This window comes from Loxodonta africana, chromosome 5, assembly GCF_030014295.1.
Source record: "Loxodonta africana isolate mLoxAfr1 chromosome 5, mLoxAfr1.hap2, whole genome shotgun sequence".
NCBI lineage: Eukaryota > Metazoa > Chordata > Mammalia > Proboscidea > Elephantidae > Loxodonta > Loxodonta africana.
Window position 1 is genome coordinate 119,357,458 of NC_087346.1, and position 18,563 is coordinate 119,376,020.

General features: G+C 42.4%; 1 protein-coding gene across 11 annotated transcripts in view; it reads left to right on the forward strand.

The window, feature by feature from the left end:
- TLR1 (toll like receptor 1) overlaps nt 1-18,563 on the forward strand; it is a 125,558-nt gene that overhangs the window by 84,959 nt on the left and 22,036 nt on the right. For 7 of the 11 annotated variants that reach the window (XM_064285943.1, XM_064285946.1, XM_064285948.1 and 4 more), the window contains one exon: nt 4,701-7,197. The exons of 1 other annotated variant lie outside the window; for it this stretch is intronic. The gene's annotated coding sequence lies outside the window, so the exon portion shown is untranslated. Of the gene's footprint in view, nt 1-2; nt 1,988-4,700; nt 7,198-18,563 lie in introns of those variants that run through there. 3 more of the 11 variants (XM_064285947.1, XM_064285945.1, XM_064285950.1) reach the window with 3 other exon arrangements.

Sequence of the window (18,563 nt, forward strand, 5' to 3'; positions counted from 1 at the left end):
AGCACGGCTGAGTTTTCTCCTCTGGGTGACACTGGCAAGCTTCCTGCCTCTCCGCAGAGAACATGACGCCCTCCCTACACGTCCACCCCCACGCAAGCTCCCTCCTTCAAGGCAGCGAGTAGATGCCATGCGGAAGTGTTCTCTCCTGGAATCGGGCCCCTGGGCACTTATCCTCAGGACTGACTGGCTTGGAGTTGAGGTCAGCTGAAGTTCAAGAGGGCCTCCATTCTGACTTTTACTGTTCATTGATTTGTGGCATTTAGAAGCCAAAGTGCTCCTTGTCCAGGCCTCCAGGGCCAAGACTACAGATGCAACAATGCAGCCCTTCTCTGGTGGCCCTGTTTACCTTCTGGGAGCGGTCAGGGTGTGGCGAGATCTCCCGGGGTGGCAAGATCTCCAGTGTGTGGTAAGAACTCTGGGTGTGGCTGCCCAGGACTGGCCTCAGAGAAAGCAAGGCTGGGGAACAAGCCAGGGGCCTGGTGCCTCAGGTCTGGACACGGAGGCCCTGGTCATTCCTGTCCTGCTGTGGAGTAGCCCTTGGAACACAGGTTCTCTGTGCCTCGCTTTCTCAGCTGTTAAATAACAGCAACAACACAACAATAATAATAGCTTACATTTACTGAGGACTTACTGGCCACGCAGTGACATTCCACAGCTTTCCCTTAATGGCTAAGACTGTGGGCTGTGTGAGTCCTGGTGCCACCACTCTCAAGCTGCGTGACCTTGGTGACATGACTTAACCCCTCTGCCCCTCGGCTTCCTCATCTGCAATAAGTGGAGCAGTAAGAGCACCTTCCTCTTTGTCCTGAGGACACTGGGCTGGGTCCCTGATGGCAGCCAGGATTAAAATGTAGATTTTGCCCACAAGGAACTCACAGGCCAAGCAGAGGCAAATCTGCAAACACATAAAAGCCCCTGTGGACTCGAGGGGGTCCCTGGGTGGCGCAAATGATTAAGCACTGAACTACTAGCCAAAAAGTTGGCAGTTTGAACCCACCAGGAAGTGCATTAGAAGACAGCCCTGGCAATCTGCTTCTGAAAGGCCACATCCTTGAAAATCTTATGGAGCAGTTCTACTCTGCACACCTGGGGTCCCCATTGGAAATTGACTCGACGGCAGCTAACAACTGCTGAGATTGAGCACCTACACAAGTCTCAACGGTTCTGTACTGCTGGCGACTCCATTTGGAAAATTTCTTGAACAGCCTTACTTCTTTTGAGGGCCCCAGGAGATAGACTTAAATAAAAATATCTACTCCATTTTGCTTGCAATTCCCATTTTTAGACTGAGGTTTTAAGTGAACTGTTACATAAAATGACACAAATAAGCAAACACAGTGGGAGAGGCCTTTATTACCCTGGAAGACTAAAATGATTTGATAAGGGTTTGGAGAAAGGAAAGACTCCTCTTAGGTATAAACTCCTTCTGGACAAGGGCCTTTTCTAAGCATGGGACTTTGGGAAATTTCTCCTAGATTCTGGAAAAGAGGTCAGGAAAATGTCACCCACCAAGAAACTAGGAAAAAAGTAGTCAATGGGTCATCTTCTGGTGTAGCCCACACTCAAGATGGGGTATAAAAACCAAAACCAAACTCGTTGCCATCGAGTCGACTCTGACTCATGGCGACCTTATAGGACAGAGTAGAACTGCCTCACAGGGTTTCCAAGGAGCGCCTGGTGTATTCGGACTGCCAACATTTTGGCTAGTAGCTGTAGCCCTTAACCACTACACAACCAGGGTTTCCAAGATAGGGTATAGGGTATAAAAAAAAAAAAAAAAAAAAAAAAAAAAACTTTTTTTTTTTTTTTTATAGGAGACTCAAAATACCAAACCAGATCCAGGCATTCATGAAACCAAACCCAGGCATTTCCATGGTAGCCTATAGACACTGTGCCGAACAGTGGGGAATTACAGATAAGAGAAAGCCTGGCTCCTAACCCCAGAGGCCTCAGAGTATAATCTGGGACCAAGTGTAAACAAAGACAGGTATAACCTAATCAGTTGACTTAACCTGAGTGTTTGAAGTCTTGATGTGACAACTGAAGTGTGTGGACGACATGGAGTCTCACATGGGAAGGGGGAATGGGAGCCTCAGCCCCAGCCTCACAGAGGGCCCAAGATTTAGTGGGAAGAGGTATGAGCCTTTGGTGGGCTGGAGAAAGCTCTTTAGGCCTTTCTATGCCTGGGGCAACATGTATCATAATAAATGAGTAAAAGTGTTTTTAAAATGATTAAACAAGAAACAAATCATCATAATCAATTATTAAATAAAATAAATAAGTTTTCATTTTAGTACCTATAGAGGCATCCCCTGTGCCCTTAGCTCTTCTAAGGACTCTATACCTCCAAAAAATGAAATCAAACCCGTTGCCATCAAGTAGATTCCAACTCATAGCGACCCTATAGGACAGAGTAGAACTGCCCCATAAGGTTTCCAAGGAGCGCCTGGTGGATTCGAACTGCTGATCTTTTTGTTCGCAGCCGTAAGTCTTAACTAGTACGCCACCAGGGTTTCCACTCTACACCTAATAGCCCAATTATTCCTCACAAAAAAACCTATGGCGTACACGTACTGTCCCTCCAGGACCCCTGGTGGTACAATGGTTAAGTGCTTGGCTGCTAAGCAAAAGGTACCCTATTACTGTAGAGTCGATTTCGACTTATAGTGACCCTATAGGACAGAATAGAACTGCCCCATAGGCTTTCCAAGACGTGCCTGGTGGATTCAAACTCCCGACCTTTTGGTTAGCAGCTGTAGTTCTTAACCACTTAGCCACCAGGGTTTCCACCAAAAAGTTGGTGGCTTGAATTCAGCAGTGGCTCGGAGGAAGAAAAGACCTGGTGATCTGTTCCCATAAAGATTAGAGCCTAGGAAACCCTATGGGGCAGTTCTACTTTGTCTAATAGGGTAGCTACGAGTCGGATCGACTTCGCAGCACACACTACCCCTCCAACAACTCCAAAATTTAAGGCTTCGAGAGATTAAGTAACTTGTTCGAGTACCCAACACAGCTAGTTAAATGGAATAGAGCTATTTTTTTGATTGCTCTCACTGATCCTGGGTGGGTGGTCAATGCAGATGTACCTCTCACGGCAATTTAGTTACTTGGCACAGCATTTATACCTCAGTCTCCTATAAATGTGGACCGTGTAGGTTGGTTTCCCTGAGCATGGCTGCTTTGGCCAGCTCAGAAGAAAATCAAATTCCCTACCAGGAACATGAAAGGGCCAACCCAAAAGCAAATGAGTCAGGGTCCCATCAGAAAACTGATGGCCCTAGATCATATAGCAGCAGAACCAGGACTAGAATCCAGTTTTCCTGGCTCTAGTCTTGGGCTTTTTATACTTGGAAAGGAAAAGAAAGGAGTTCTTAAAATATACAGGAAAAATGTTTGAGGTGGCTCAACCCTTAAGTAATTAGTTGTTATCTGAAAGATTAGTGGTTTGAACCCACCCAATATCTCTACGGTAAAAAAGGCTTGTGACCTGCTCTCATAAAAATTAAAGCCTAGAAATCCCTGTGGGGCAGTTCTACTCTGTCATACGGGATCGCTGAGTCAGAATGAACTCAAGGCACCTAACAACAACAAACATTCAAGAACATCAAGCTACATTTAGAAACATACTTTTAAAGCACTCCTCAGTTGAGGACTTAAATAGATACCATGTAGTTTTTTCCTATCAGCAGCCTCTATTCATGGACCATGAACAAGGACTTTGTAGAACCCCTGGAGGGAGCGGAAGACTAGAGCTCATGAGAATGGGGAGGTGGTACCCAAAGGCTTATAGAGTGAAGGTAGACAAGCCTGGTTTTAGAACCTTCAGGTAGGTGTTTGAGAGCAGTTGGACCTGGTGAACTGTCTTAATTATCTACTGCTGCTATAACAGAAATACCACAAGTGGATGGCTTTAATAAACAGAAGTTTATTCTCTCACAGTTTAGAAGAATTCTCTAATTCTGAATTCTCTAGAAGTCCAAATTCAAGGCACGAGCTCCAGAGGAAGTCTTTCTCTCTCTTCAGCTCTGGAGGCAGGTCCTTATCATCAATCCTCCCCTGGGTCTAGGAGCTTCTCACCACAGGGACCCTGAGTCCAAATGACATGATCTGCTTCTGGCTCTTCTTGCTTGGTGGTAGTGAGGTCTCTCTCCTCTCTGCCCAATTCTCTCTTTTAAATCTCAGAAGAGATTGACTCAAGATACAATCAAATTCTGTAATTGAGTCCTGCCTCATTAACATAACTGTTTCTAATCCTGCCTCAACATCATAGAGATTAGGATGTACAACACACAGGATAATCACATTGATCACAAAATGGTGGGCAACCACACAATACTGGAAATCATGGCCTAGCCAAGTTTGATACACATTTTGGGGGGATACAGTTCAATCCATAACAAGAATTTACAGGGCTTTGGAGAGATTGTGAAATGGGTTGAGTTAAACAAAACTGGATGCCTGACAGGGCTTCACAGTGGGAGTTCTCAGACTCTTTCTGTTAGAGCCTCAGGACCTTATGCACTTAGAGAGAGAAGGACTTAGGGCCCCAAGGGGTGTTGGCTTGGTGGGATTTGGGGGTTTAGAGAGTTAATGAAAAGACTCTCAACCCCACCTACTTTCAAACCATAGAGGTATTGGAGTAGAACCTAAAAACATCCTAAACTGGTTCTGATGTAAGTCAAATACCTCTTTTTTTTTAGTTTTTAGGTTTCGTTTCATAATGAGGAAGACTCATTAACAACCTGTGTTATGCAGATGACACAACATTGCTTGCTGAAAGTGAAGAGGATTTGAAGCACTTACTGATGAATATCAAAGACTACAGCCTTCAGTATGGATTACACCTCAACATGAAGGAACAAAAATCTTCACAACTAGACCAATAAGCAACATCATGATAAATGGAGAAAAAATTGAAGCTGTCAAGGATTTCATTTTACTTGGATCCACAATCAACAACCATGGAAGCAGCAGTCAAGAAATCAAACGACTCATTGCGTTGGGCAATTCGGCTGCAAAAGACCACTTTAAAAGTTTTGAAAAGCAAAGACCTCAACTTGAGGACTAAGGAGTGCCTGACCCAAGCCATGGTGTTTTCAATCGCCTCATATGCATGTGAAAGCTGGACAATGAATAAGGAAGACTGCAGAAGAATTGACTCCTTTGAATTGTGGTGTTGGCAAAGAATATTGCATATACCATGGACTACCAAAAGAACAAAGAAATCTGTCTTGGAAGAAGTACAACCAGAATGCTCCTTAGAAGCAAGGAAGGTAAGACTACGTCTCACATACTTTGAACATGTTATCAGGAGGGATCAGTCCCGGAAGAAGGACATCATGCTTGGTAAAGTAGAGGGTCAGCGGAAAAAGAGGAAGACCCTCAATGAGATGGATTGACACGGTGTCTGCAACAATGGGCTTAAACAAAGCAACAATTGTGAGGGTGGTGCAGGACCTGGGAGTGTTTCATTCTGTTGTGCACAGGCTTGCTATGAGTTGGAACCGACTCGATGACCTATTAACAATAACATTATCAGTATCTTTATAAATCTCATCTTTGTCTTTGGGCTTGGGAATATTATATTTGAGAATGATAACATAAGCAAATTATGCACTGCAACATTGTATGTAGTACATATTACTAATAATGAGATGTAAAAAAAAAAAACTGATGTTGCAAGTACCATTTGTTGTAACTCAAATATGTCGTAAGTCAGGAAATACCTGTATTCTATCACCATTAATAAGCAATAACTCCCCCTTTCCATCTCCCTCCTAACCCTGGTAACTAATAATAAGCATTGATTTCTATGTATTTGTCTATTTCATTTAAGTGGTATCATATGATATTTGTCCTTTTGTGGCTAACTTATTTCACTCAGCATGTTTTCAAGGTTCATCCATGTTGTAGCATGTATCAGGACTTCATTTCTCTTTCTGGCTGAGTAATACTCCATTGTGTGTATATACCACATTTTGTTGATTCATTCATCTGTTGATGGATGTTTAGATTGTTTCTATAGGGTTTTTAAGGACTGATTTTTTAGAAGTAGATCACCAGGCCTTTCTTCTAGACACCTCTGGGTGGACTTGAACCTCCAACTTTTCAGTTACCATTTGCACCACCCAGGGAAACCCCAAGGGAGAAGGTGCCTCTAAAATTTGGTAAATTGGAAAGGGTTAGAGGGCATTCACTGTTTCTATTTGATTTGATTCAATTTGACTGGGCTTGGCTGGACTCAATTCAATTCAACAAAGATTTACTAAGTGTCTTAGTCATCTAGTGCTGCTATAACAAAAATACCACAAGTGGATGGGCTTTAACAAAAAGAAATTTACTTCTTCATAGTAAAGTAGGCTAAAAGTCCAAATTCAGGGCATGCCTCTGTTGGCCTCCTCATCAATCTCTCATCAATCTTCCCTCGAACTAGGAGCTTCTTGAGCAGGGACCCTGAGTCCAAAGGTCGCACTCTGCTCCTGGTACTGTTTCTTTTTGTGGTGGTATGAGGTCCCCCTGTCCCACTACTGGCTTCTCTCTTTTATATCTCAAGAGATTGCCTCAAGACACAATCCAATCTTGTAGATTGAGTCCTGCCTCACTAACACAACTGCTGCCCAACCTCCCTCATTAACACCATAAAGGCAGGATTTACAGCATATTGGAAAATCACACAATACCGGGAATCTTGGCCCAGCCAAATTGATACACACATTTTTGGGGGGGACATAATTCAATCCATGGGACACTAAGTATCTACTGTTTGCCAAGCACATGCTGGAAACTAGGAATACAACAGTGAACCAGGCAGCCAGACTCTACATGGACTTTACAGTCTAGAAGGGGAGAGACAGATGAAAACAAAATCAAACAGACACTTAATTACAAATTGCATTGTACCCTAAGGCAGTTGTGACAGGAAATAAAGGAGGAGAGCAGCCTTAGACAGGGTCCCCTGACGAAGTGGCTTCCCTTGAGGCTCACAGGATGAGAAGCCCCCAGGGAAAAAGTGACAGCCAATCAGCAGCTGGCTTCTCTGCAGTTCTTCCTCCTTCACAATAGGCCCCTTCAAGCCCCTTCTAATCCTTAGTACTGCATTCAGTCCACTGATGGTTTTAAAAGGTTTTTAAAAATTTGTTTTGTTGTTGTTGAGAATGCACACAGCAAAACATACACCATTTCAACTGTTTGTACCTGTACAACTCAGTGACATTGACTACTTTCTTCAAGTTGTGCCACTGTTCTCACCTTCCCTTAACATAAACTCACTGCTCCCTAAGGTTCTTATCTAATCTTTCGAATTACTGTTGTTGATTGGATCCCATATACGAGGGTACGTTAAAAAATATTGCTACAAAATCATAGAAATCTTTATTAAAACAAAAATATCAAAATGTGAAGTTATTACTTCTCAACATATCCTCTATCTAGGTCTACACATATCTGAAGGCGACATTTCCATCTCTATAACCTTTTCCAAAAGAATTGCGCGCTCTTGGATTTACGCCTCGTCAAAGCGGCAGTTTTCGCATCCTCGAGGGACTCTAATCGTGTTCCTTTTAAATGTTCTTTGAGTTTTGGGGACAAAAAGAAGTCTGAATGGGGCAAGATCAGGGCTGTAGAGTGGTTAGGGTAAGGTTTCCCAATGAAATTCTTGTAGGACAGCTCTTGCTGCTCTCGAAGAATGAGCAGGTGCATTGTCATGAGGGAAAAAAAATTCCTTGGTGAAACTTTCCTGGCCTTTTTCAGCAATGCGGCTTTCAGTTTTCTTAAAACTTCTTCATAATAAGCTCCCGTGATTGTCCTGTGTCCTTTGAGAAAATCTATCAAGATTACACCTTTGGAATCCCTAAAAACAGTAGCCATAACCTTCTCCCTCTTGGTTAGCAGCCTTAGCACTTAAGCACTACACCACCAGGATTTCATTATAACCTCCTGAGTGGTCTTCCTTCTCTTGGCTCATTTTTGAAGGTCTTCCTGACCTTCCTTAAAATGCTCGATCCATCTAAAAACTGTTGTTTTATGTGGGGCAGCATTCCCATAAACTTGTTGCAAAGCTTCAATGATTTGGGAGGATGTCCACTTGAGTTAAAAATTTGACATTAGCCCTGACCTCAAAAATTGTTTTTTTCCATGGCACAAAAAGTATCCTTTTTTTTGAAGGCACCGTAATGAGTCTAAGACAAGCTTATTACTAACAGAACTTGTCTGCAGCCATCCACTGATCACAGTGACACGTTTAAACATGTTTTGTTTGGAATAAAGCCATGCATGTATACACTGGAAACTAAGTAGCAATGCTTTTTGACTTACTCTCACAGACAGTTCTTAAAAGAGCATAATGCTCAAGGCAGACATATTTTACTAGTTAAATAAACTGTATTTTTAGTTTAAGATTTAAAGATTTTCTCAGGGCAATAATTTCAGAGGCTTATCTGGCCTCCATGGTTCCAGAAAGTCTGGAGTCCATGAGAATTTGAAATTCTGTTTCTACATTTTCCCCCTTTTGATCAGGGTTCTTCTGTAGAATCTTTGATCAAAATGTTCAGTAATAGTAGACAGGCACCATCCAGTTCTTCTGGTTTCATGGCAAGTGAGGCAGTTGTTCATGGAGGCAATTAGCCACACATTCCACGTCCTCCTCCTATTCCTGACTCTCCTTCCTGTGTTGCTCCAGGCTAATAGAGACCAATTGTCCTTGCGTGGAGGACTGCTTGTAAGCTTTTAAGACCCCAGGCATTACACAACAAACTACTAGGCAAAACAGAAGCACTGAACACGTTATTAGGCCAATTAACAGGAATATTCCATGAAACCATGACCTTAAACCCCCAAACCAAGGAACCAAATCCCATGAGATTTTTGGTTTTATATAAACAGACTCAGCAGCTACTGTTCTTTTTTTTTTTTTTTGCTCATTGTTGTAAATACACATGAAAAGATCTTTTTAATTGTATCTAGATTTTCCAGTTTTTCTTGGCAGAAACTTTGATCTTCTGTAGGCTACTCCATCCTGCATAGAAGTGGAGGTTGCCTGACTTCCTTTCCTGCATTTTTTCTTTCTTTTTTAATTATGCAAATCGTACACAAATTTCATGACATCTTTATAAAAATTAATTTAAAACACTAGGGGTATATGGAGTAAACAGTGACCATCCTCTCTGCCCCTTTTCAGCAAATGTCCCCCCAACAGGTATCCCCCTTGATGTCTCCTTCATGTGGAATGTGACGTTTTGACCTCTCTCTCTCTCTCACTTCCTGCAGCAGCCAGGAAATGAAAACCAAATCCATTGCTGTGCAGCTGATTTCAATTCATGGTGACCCTACGAGTTACAAAGTAGAACTGAGCTCCATAGGATTTTCTTGGCTGTAATCTTCATGAAAGCAGATTGCCAGCCCTTTCTCCTGTGGTGTCATGGGTGAATTCGAACTGCCAACATTTTAGGTTGGTAGTCGAGAGCAAACCATTCGTGCTGCCCAGGTGCCTCTAGGAGATGAAGGAGGTGGCTTAACCTAGTTGGCGAATTTGGGAACAATACTGGACATGCTCCACCCAGGTTTTCCCTTTTCTTCTCCTGGAGTGAGCTGTCTGGAACAAAAGCTCTCTCTGTTTCTATACACTGTGTCACCAGTCATCCCTTTACTTTTCCCCAGCCCCATGTGGAAGGACACTCTCCATCCAGTGTTGCCCTGATTGGACGGGTAAGTCGGCCTGATGCTGGGGTTCAATTAGCAACCCATCTGGCCCTCACACTAAGCATGTCTTCCACCTTAGCCTTTCTCAGTAATAAAGGGGATATTTTGGCCCTCATCTAACATTCCTTTGTTGTTGCTGCTGCTGCTAGGTACCATTGAGTCGGCTTTGACTCATAGTTACTCTATGTATAACAGAAGGAAACATTGCCTGGTCCTGCACCATCCTCACAAATAGAAGGTATGTTTAAGCTCATTGTTGCAACCACTGTGTCAATCCATCTTTTCGAGGGTCTTTCTCTTTTTTGCTGACCCTCTACTTTACAAAGCAGATGTTCCTTTAAAACCAAAACCAAACCCATTGCCATAGTGACCGTACAGGACAGAGTAGAACTGCCCCATGGGGTTTCCAAAAGGCGGCTGGTGGATTCAAGCTGCCGACCTTCTGGTTATCAGCAAAGCTATTAACCACTACACCACCAGGGCTCCAGACATTCCTTTGGTAGAACCCAAATCTTATCCTGAATCTTATCTGCAAGTTGTTGTTTTTGTTAGGTACCATTGAGTCAGCTCTGACTCATAGCAATCCTATGTACAGCAGAAGGAAACGCTGCCCAGTTGCAGCCACTGTGCCAATCCATTTCGTTGAGGGTCCTCCTCTTTTTTGCTGATCTTCTACTTTACCGAGCATGATGTCTTTCTCTAGGGACTGATGCCTCCTGATATAACATGTCCAAAGTACGTGAGATGTAGTCTCGCCATCCTTGCTTCTAAGGAGCATTCTGGCTATACTTCTTCCAAGACAGATTTGTTTGTTCTTCTGGAAGTTCGTGGTATATTCAATATTCTTTGTCAACACCATAATTCAAAGGCATCAATTCTTCCGTCTTCAACATTCATTGCCGAGCTTTCGCATGCATATGAGACATTGAAAACACCATGGCTTGGTCTGGTGTACCTTAGTCCTTAAAGTGACATCTTTGCTGTTTAAAACTTTAGAGAGGTCTTTTCCAGCAGATTTGCCCGATGCAATGCTTCTTTTGATTTCTCAGCTGCTGCTTCCGTGGCTGTTGATTGTCTAGCCAAGTAAACCAAATCCTTGACAATGTCAATCTTTTCTCCATTTATCGTTATGTTGCTCATTGGTCCAGTTCTGAGGATTTTTGTTTTCTTTATGTTGAGGTGTAGCCCATACTGAAGGCTGTAGTCTTTGATCATCAATAAGTGCTTCAAGCCCTCTTCACTTTCAGCAAGAAAGGTTGTATCATCTGCATATCGAGCAGGTTGTCAATGAGTCTTGCTCCGGTCCTGATGCCCTGTTCTTCATATAGTCCAGCTTCTTGGATTATTTGCCCAGCATACAGATTGAATACCAAAAAAACCCAAACCCATTGCCATCTATTCAATTCCAACTCTTAGCGAGCCTATAGGACAGAGTAGAACTGCCCCATAGAGTTTTCAAGGAGTGCCTGGTGGATTTGAACTGCCGACCTTTTGGTTAGCAGCAGTAGCCCTTAACCACTATACCACCAGGGTTTCCACAGATTGAATAAGTATGGTGAAATGATACAACCCTGCTACACGCCTTTCCTGACTTTAAACCATGCAGTATCCCCTTGTTCTGTTTAAATGACTGCCTCTTGACCTATGTACATGTTCCTCACAAGCAAAATTAAGTGCTCTGGAATTTCCATTCTTTACAATGTTATCCATAATTTGTTATGATCCACACAGTCGAATGACTTTGCATAGCCAATAAAACACAGGTAAACATCTTTCTGGTGGGATCCATCAGCCAGGATCCATCTGACATCAGCAATGATGCTCCTCATTCCATGTCCTCTCCTGAATCCAGCTTGAATTTCTGGCAATTCCCTGTTGATATACTCCTGCAGCTGCTTTTGAGTGATCTTCAGCAAAATTTTACTTGTGTATGATATTGTTCTATAATTTTTGCATTCGGTTGGATCACCTTTCTTTGGAATAGGCATAAATATGGATCTCTTCTCTGCGAGAGAGTCTGGAAAATGTAATTTTTAGCTTTCTGGGCTCTGCAGTATAGGAAGGCATATTAGAAAGAGGTGTTGAGAAACCCGGCGGCGGGGGGGAGGTCAATTTTCCTACCATGAGCATTTGTAGCATGAAAGCTTATCTTCCTTCCACACCCTGGGGAAGTTAGTCAGCATTTCTACTCTGTCCTATAGGGTCATTATGAACTGGAATCAACTCATTGGCACCCAATTATGATGAACAAATCAGAAATCGAGGATCACTGGTTGCCCAGTGGTTAAGCCCTTAGCTGCTAACCAAAAGGTTAGTGGTTTGAACCCACCAGCAGCTCCAAGGAAGGAAGATATGGCAGTGTGCTTTCATGAAGATTATAGCCTTGAAAGCCCTATGGGGCAGTCCTACTCTGTTCTATAAGGTCAGTATGAGTCAGAATTGGTTTTTGGCTAATCAGGAATCCACACTTGAGGTATGTGATTCTTGGTGGGTATTAAGGTTTTATCATCTACCTCTATGAACTGGAGTCAATTAAATTTTACCCAGAGAACCTAACAGCTGATGACCAGTCAAATTAGTTTAGGTCAGCCTGCAATAGATTCTTAGAAATTGGATATGTATATTTAAAACTTTGATAAACACTATAAAAAATTCTGCAAACTCTTTATCTGTCCTTCTATCAACGGTGTTTGAGAATGTTCTTTCCCCCGTGGCCTCATCAACTCTGGGGTCCCTTTCTTCTTTTCATTTGCATTTCCTCCTTAGATCTTCTGAAAACACAAATAAGAATGTAGTGAAAATAATAGCTACAACTTACTGAGCAAAGTTCTACAACCATTCATTGCACTAAATCTTTCACAAACATTACTTCATCTAATCTTGACAACAACCTTATCAGATAGATAGGAACTGCTCCTGTTTCACAGACCAGGCAACTGAGGCTTAAAACCAAACCAATTGCTGTTGAGTCGATTCCTACTCATAGTGATGCTATAGGTCGGGTAATGCTGCCCTGCAGGGTTTCCTCCGAGGCTGTATATCTTTACAGAGGTGGACTGCCACATCTTTCTTCCATGGAGCAGCTTGCGGGTTTGAACTGCCGACCTTTTGGTTAGCAGCCAAGTGCTTAACCACTGCGTCACCAGGGCTCCTAACTGAGGTTTTCAAACCAAACCTGTTACTGTCCAGGCAATTCCAACTCATAAAGACCTTATAGGACAGAGTAGATCTGCTTCACAGGGTTTTCAAGGAGCAGCTGGTGGGTTCGAACTGTTGCTGACCTTTTGGTTAGCGAACAAGCTCCTACCTACTGTGCCACTAGGGCTGAGCCTTAGAGAGATTAAATAACTTGCCAGAGGTCACAAGAATAGTAAGACACAAACCAGGAATGTAAACAGAGGCAGTCTGATCTGAAGCCTGTGTGGTCGGAACGGAGGTGTCAAGAAAAGAGACACATTTAATGATCAAAGTTGTTATTATTTTAAAAATATTATTTAGTTGATATTTGATTATTCAAATGGGATCTCATGGTCATAGTTATGAATATCAAGTCTCTTACCACCGCCCCCCCCCCCCGCCCATCCTGGCAGTGTAGACGTTGTTGTTAGGTGCCATGGAGTTGATTTCAACCAGTAACAGTCTCCTGAGACAGAGTAGAACTGCCCCATAAGGTTTTCTAGGCTGTAAGCTTTATGCGAGCAGATTGCCAGGTCTTTCTCCAGAAGAGCCAATGGTGAGTTTGAATAGCCAACTTTTCGGTTAGCAACCAAACACTTAACTGTTGTGCAACCAGTTAAAAGCTTATTATATTAGAAGGAAAATCATCCTTAGGATTTAAGGACCTGCCTATGAACCCCAGGTGGATTATATGCATCTAATCTTTTACCTGTGCGTAAAAGTATCATTGCTTCCATTTAGGGAAAAGACAAAAGACTTCCAGTTTCCAAGTTGCCAGACCAAGATTCCAAATGTTGATGAATTTAACTCCTCATTTAAAGTTTACCCTTGTGGTAGGAACTGAGAGGAAAACATAAGGGATGTGTGTGTAAGAGAGAGAGAGAGAGCCAGCTGCCATCCAGTTGTCTCTGACTTATGGTGACCCCATGTATGTCAGAGCAGAACTGTGCTCCATAGAGTTTTCAGTGGCTGATTTTTTGGAAGAAATCACCAGACCTTTCTCCCAAGGCACTTCTGGTTCCACTTGACTTCCAACCTTTTGGTTAGCAGCCAAGTGCCTTAACTGCTCGCACCACCAGGGGTTCAGGTGCGAGATAACCTTATTTAAAAATGGTCAGTGACTTCTTTAAAAATAGTGGGCATGGGAATGCGGAGGAAGAAGAAGCAAGATGTGTGTGTTTGTGGCTGTAAGAGCAGTGATACCGAGTTGGAGAAGTTGGCCCAGGTCACCTTTTCTTGAAACACCAGGAGACTTTAAAAGGAGGGGGGCCATTCACAGATTGCTGAACCAGCCTTGAAGATAATGATTTCAGAAGGTTCAGTAAGTTCCCTCTGTCCTGTCGTCCCTCCCACTTCCATACCAACTTTATCCCACTCAACTTGGTTCCAAAAGTACCACTTCCCTTTCCACTATTGAATCAGAATTGCCCAAGGGCCTTGGTCTATATTTCTTTAAGAGGGTCTGCAGGTGAGTTTGATTGTCAGACAGGTTTGCAGCCCAATAGACTCAGAGGTAGATTTTCCCTGAAGCTAATGAAGGTGAAACCCATGAGCTGCTTTGCTGGAGAAAAGACTTGGTGATCTTCATCTGTAAAGATGACAGCCTTGGTCTAAGATACTCCACTGTTTCCACCCCCTCTGAAGCAAGGGAGAATGAAGAAAATCAAAGACACAAGGGAAAGATTAGTCTAAAGGACTAATGGACATAACCTACCACGGCCTCCGTCAGACTGAGTCCAACACATCTAGATGGTGCCCAGCTACCACCACCGACTGCTCTGACAGGGATCGATCACAATAGAGGGGCCTGGACAGAGCTGGAGAAAAATGTAGAACAAAATTCTAACTCACAAAAAAGACCAGATTTACTGGCCTGACAGAGACTGGAGAAACCCTGAGAGTATGGCCCCTGGACACCCTTTAAACTCAGTAATGAAATCACTCCTGAGGTTCACCCACCAGCCAAACATTAGACAAGCCCTGTCTTAGTCATCTAGTGCTGCCATAACAGAAATACCACAAGTGGATGGCTTTAACAAAGAGAAATTTATTTTCTCACAGTCTAGTAGGTTATAAGTCCAAATTCAGGGCATCGGCTCCAGGGGAAGGCTTTCTCTCTCTGTTGGCCTTCTGATCAGTGTTCCCCTGGATGAGGAGCTTCTTCACTCATGGACCTCAAGTCTAAAGGACGTGCTCTGCTCCTGGTGTTTCTTTGTGGTATGAGGTCCCCCACTCTCTGCTTGCTTCCCTTTCCTTTTATCTCTTGAGTGAGGGTGGTGTTACAATCCCACCCTAATCCTCTCAACATAAAATTACAATCACAAAATGGAGGACAACCATACAACACTGGAAATCATAGCCTAACCAAGTTCATACACACATTTTTTGGGGGACATAATTCAATCCATGACAGGCCCATACAACAAAACGAGGCTAAATGGGCACATCAACGCAGGGGCAAAGATTAGAAGACAGGAGGGGACAGGAAAGCTGATAATGGGGAACCCAGGGTTGAGAAGAGGAGAGTGGTGACAAGTCATCGGGTTGGCAACCAAAGTCACAAAACAATATGTGTATTAATTGCTTAATGAGAAAATAATTTGCTCTGTAAATCTTCATCTAAAGCACACACACAAAAAGAATATTACAGTCTTGGAAACCCTATGGGGCATTTCTACTCTGTCCTATAGGGTTGCTATGAGTCCCAGTTGGCTTGACGGCAATGGGTTTGGCTTGGAAATGAAGCTGAAGCTTGAAAATGAAGCTTGCAAAGGCCCTTCCAAGTCCTGGTAAGGGCCCCAGTGCTGTGCTGCCTTGGCCATTTGTTTTCATAAAATTTGCAGAAGTGGGATATTTCAACTGCAATTGGTCACAACTGCTGTCTACTTCTTTTCTGAGTTCTAGTGTTAAATAGACATAGAGTAGCTATGGGCACTTTGGGGATTCAGTTAAGGGGATACTCATTAGGAATTTCGGTCAGTGTCTTAGTTACCTAGAGCTACTATAACAAAAAATACCACAAGTGGGAGATTTTAAACAATAGGAATTTATTGTCTCACAGTTTTGGAGGTAGAAGTCCAAATCAGGGTTTCAGCTCTAGAGCAGGGTCCTTCCTTGCCAGAAGCACCTTGGCATTCCTTGGCTTTCCTTGATATCAATCTTGCCCCTGTGTATGTCTCTGGCTATTCTGCTCTTTTTATAACTCAGAAGTGATTACGTTTAGGACCCACCCTACTCTGGCAAGTCCTTGTTAACATAACAAAAGAAAACCCCTATTTCCAAACAGGATCACAGCCACAGGAGCCAGGAGTTCAAAACGTATTTGGGGCAAGGGGTACACAAGTCAATCCACAATATTTACTTTGAGTTTAGTAGGATATATTCATGTGTTTCACCGTCACTTCCATGCTGAGTTGTTGCTAGCTCATTGCAGTGTGGGAATGTGGTGGGAATAGTGTCTAGAAAAACATTTATCTCCTGCCGTGCTGACTTAACCAGCATCAAGACACAAAGTTACAGGGCCAGAGGTTATATCGCAGTAGGAATATGTCCTGTTGCATTTGGGCCCAGGAGGATGTGGCCGTGGAAGGGAAACCAGGTTTGAAATGTGCAGAGCCAGAAGTTAACCCACAGAAAATTCTTCCAGTCATCAGGCATGTAAAATCAAAAGCAGAGAACTCAATTCTCATCAGTTCCTGGTCCAAGCTAAAGTTCTTTTCTGTCAAGAAGCTACTCAGTTTTGCAACAAATGTAATTATAAGTGAATTCTTATTCTTTTTTAATTTTATTTATTTTGTTATTGTTGGGAATAAACATGGCAAAACACATACCAATTCAACATTTTCTACAGGTACAATTTGGAGACACTGACTACATTTGTCAAGTTGTGCACCCGTCCTCACCCTCCTTTTCTGAGTTGTTCCTCCCTCATTAGCATAAACTCACTGACCCCTAAATTTCCTATTTAATATATCCAGTTGCTGTTGTCAATTTGATCCCATATAGATAGCTCTTAAGAGAGCACAACATGTAAGGCAAACATTTTTCACTAGTTAAGCTAAACTATCATTCGGTTTTAAGAAGACTTGAGGGGATGTTTTTGGTTTAAGGTTTAAAGATTATCTCAGGGCAATAGTTTCAGAGGTTCTTCTAGCCTCCTCAGTTCCAGAAAGTCTGGAGTCCATAAGAATTTAAAGTTCTGTTCTTCATTTCCCACCTTGTCATCAGGACTCTTCTATAGAATCTTTGATCAAAATGTTCAGTAATGGATGGTAGCCAGGCATCATCCAGTTCTTCTGGTCTCGTGGCAAATGAGGCAGTTGTTCATGGAGGCAATTAGCCACACACTCCATTTCCTCCTCCTATTCCTGGCTCTCCTTCCTCTGTTATTTTTTAATTTTTTAATGGGAATCACATGAAATAGATTGTGTCAGAATTTCTGCATTTATAGAGCATAGATCTGTAGGAGTGCCACAAACGTGAGTACATCTGTGTATGAGGACTCATGTTTTATGCACCCAATTATTAATAATAAAAAACAAATTTTAATCAGTTCTGCTAGAGAAAAGATAGATTTGTCTTTCTACTCTCTCTAAAAAAAAATATGAAATTCCTGTCATATAAAGAGATCATCAAGGACTATGAAGTCAAAAACTGTAGAAAATGTGTTGTAGAGATGGTCAGACCACTCATTAAAAGATATGCTATTTTTCTAGATTTTGTAATGCTTATTTTATCTATTAGCTTTTAAAAATTGTAGTTTATTGTAATGTCTTTTCTCATTCTAAATATTCATGATCATTACTGATTTTGAATTCATATTTTTATATTCTTTTTCTTAAGAGCTCTCTCCACCAAATTGGTAAACTTCGGGGCCCACAAAACTTGGATCTGCCCCTGACTAAATTACCCTGTATTTCGGAGACTTGTTTCCCATTCTTGCCACACCTTCCAATAAGGTTGTATTTCTCCTTGATTTTTTGTCATTCTCATTTACCATGGTAATCTCCTGTTTAATCCCAGCCAAGCTGTCCTCCCATGTATTATTAAATTCTTGTAAAATCAGTAGTGGAGACTTTTGTGACGCCTGGCAGGCAAAATGCTTACTGGCGTATTACATTTGGTCTAATTAAAAGCTCAAATACATCCAATTGCTTCACTCCATTCTTTGTTAGGGAAAAGGGGCCTTTGAAAGAAATTAGCCAGATGACTCCTTTGTTATTTTCAATATTCAGCTCAGCCTTTTGCTCAAACATTTTACTTTTAATAAGAAGGAAGTTTTACTTATTAGTAAGGTTGGAAGCTTTTAGTTATTGAAAGAAAGAAGTCCAACAAAGCTAGCCTGGGTTACGTAGCCTTACATGGGTTTTCAAGGTAGTGGTGAAGGAAGGTAGCTAACATGAGTATATAGTTAATGCGTGCTGCCGGCATTGGTGGTTCAGCGGTAGAATTCTTGCCCTCCATGTACCTCACGCACAACCATCACCCATCTGTCAGTGGAAGCTTGCATGTTGCTATGATGCTGAACAGATTTCAGCGGAGCTTCTAAATCTAAACGAAGAGAAACTAGGAGGAAAGACATGGTGGCCTACTTCTGAAAATCAGCCAGTGAAAACCCTATGGCTCACAGAGGTCTGATCTGCAACCGATCATGGAGATGGCACAGAACCTGGCAGTATTTTGCTGTGTGT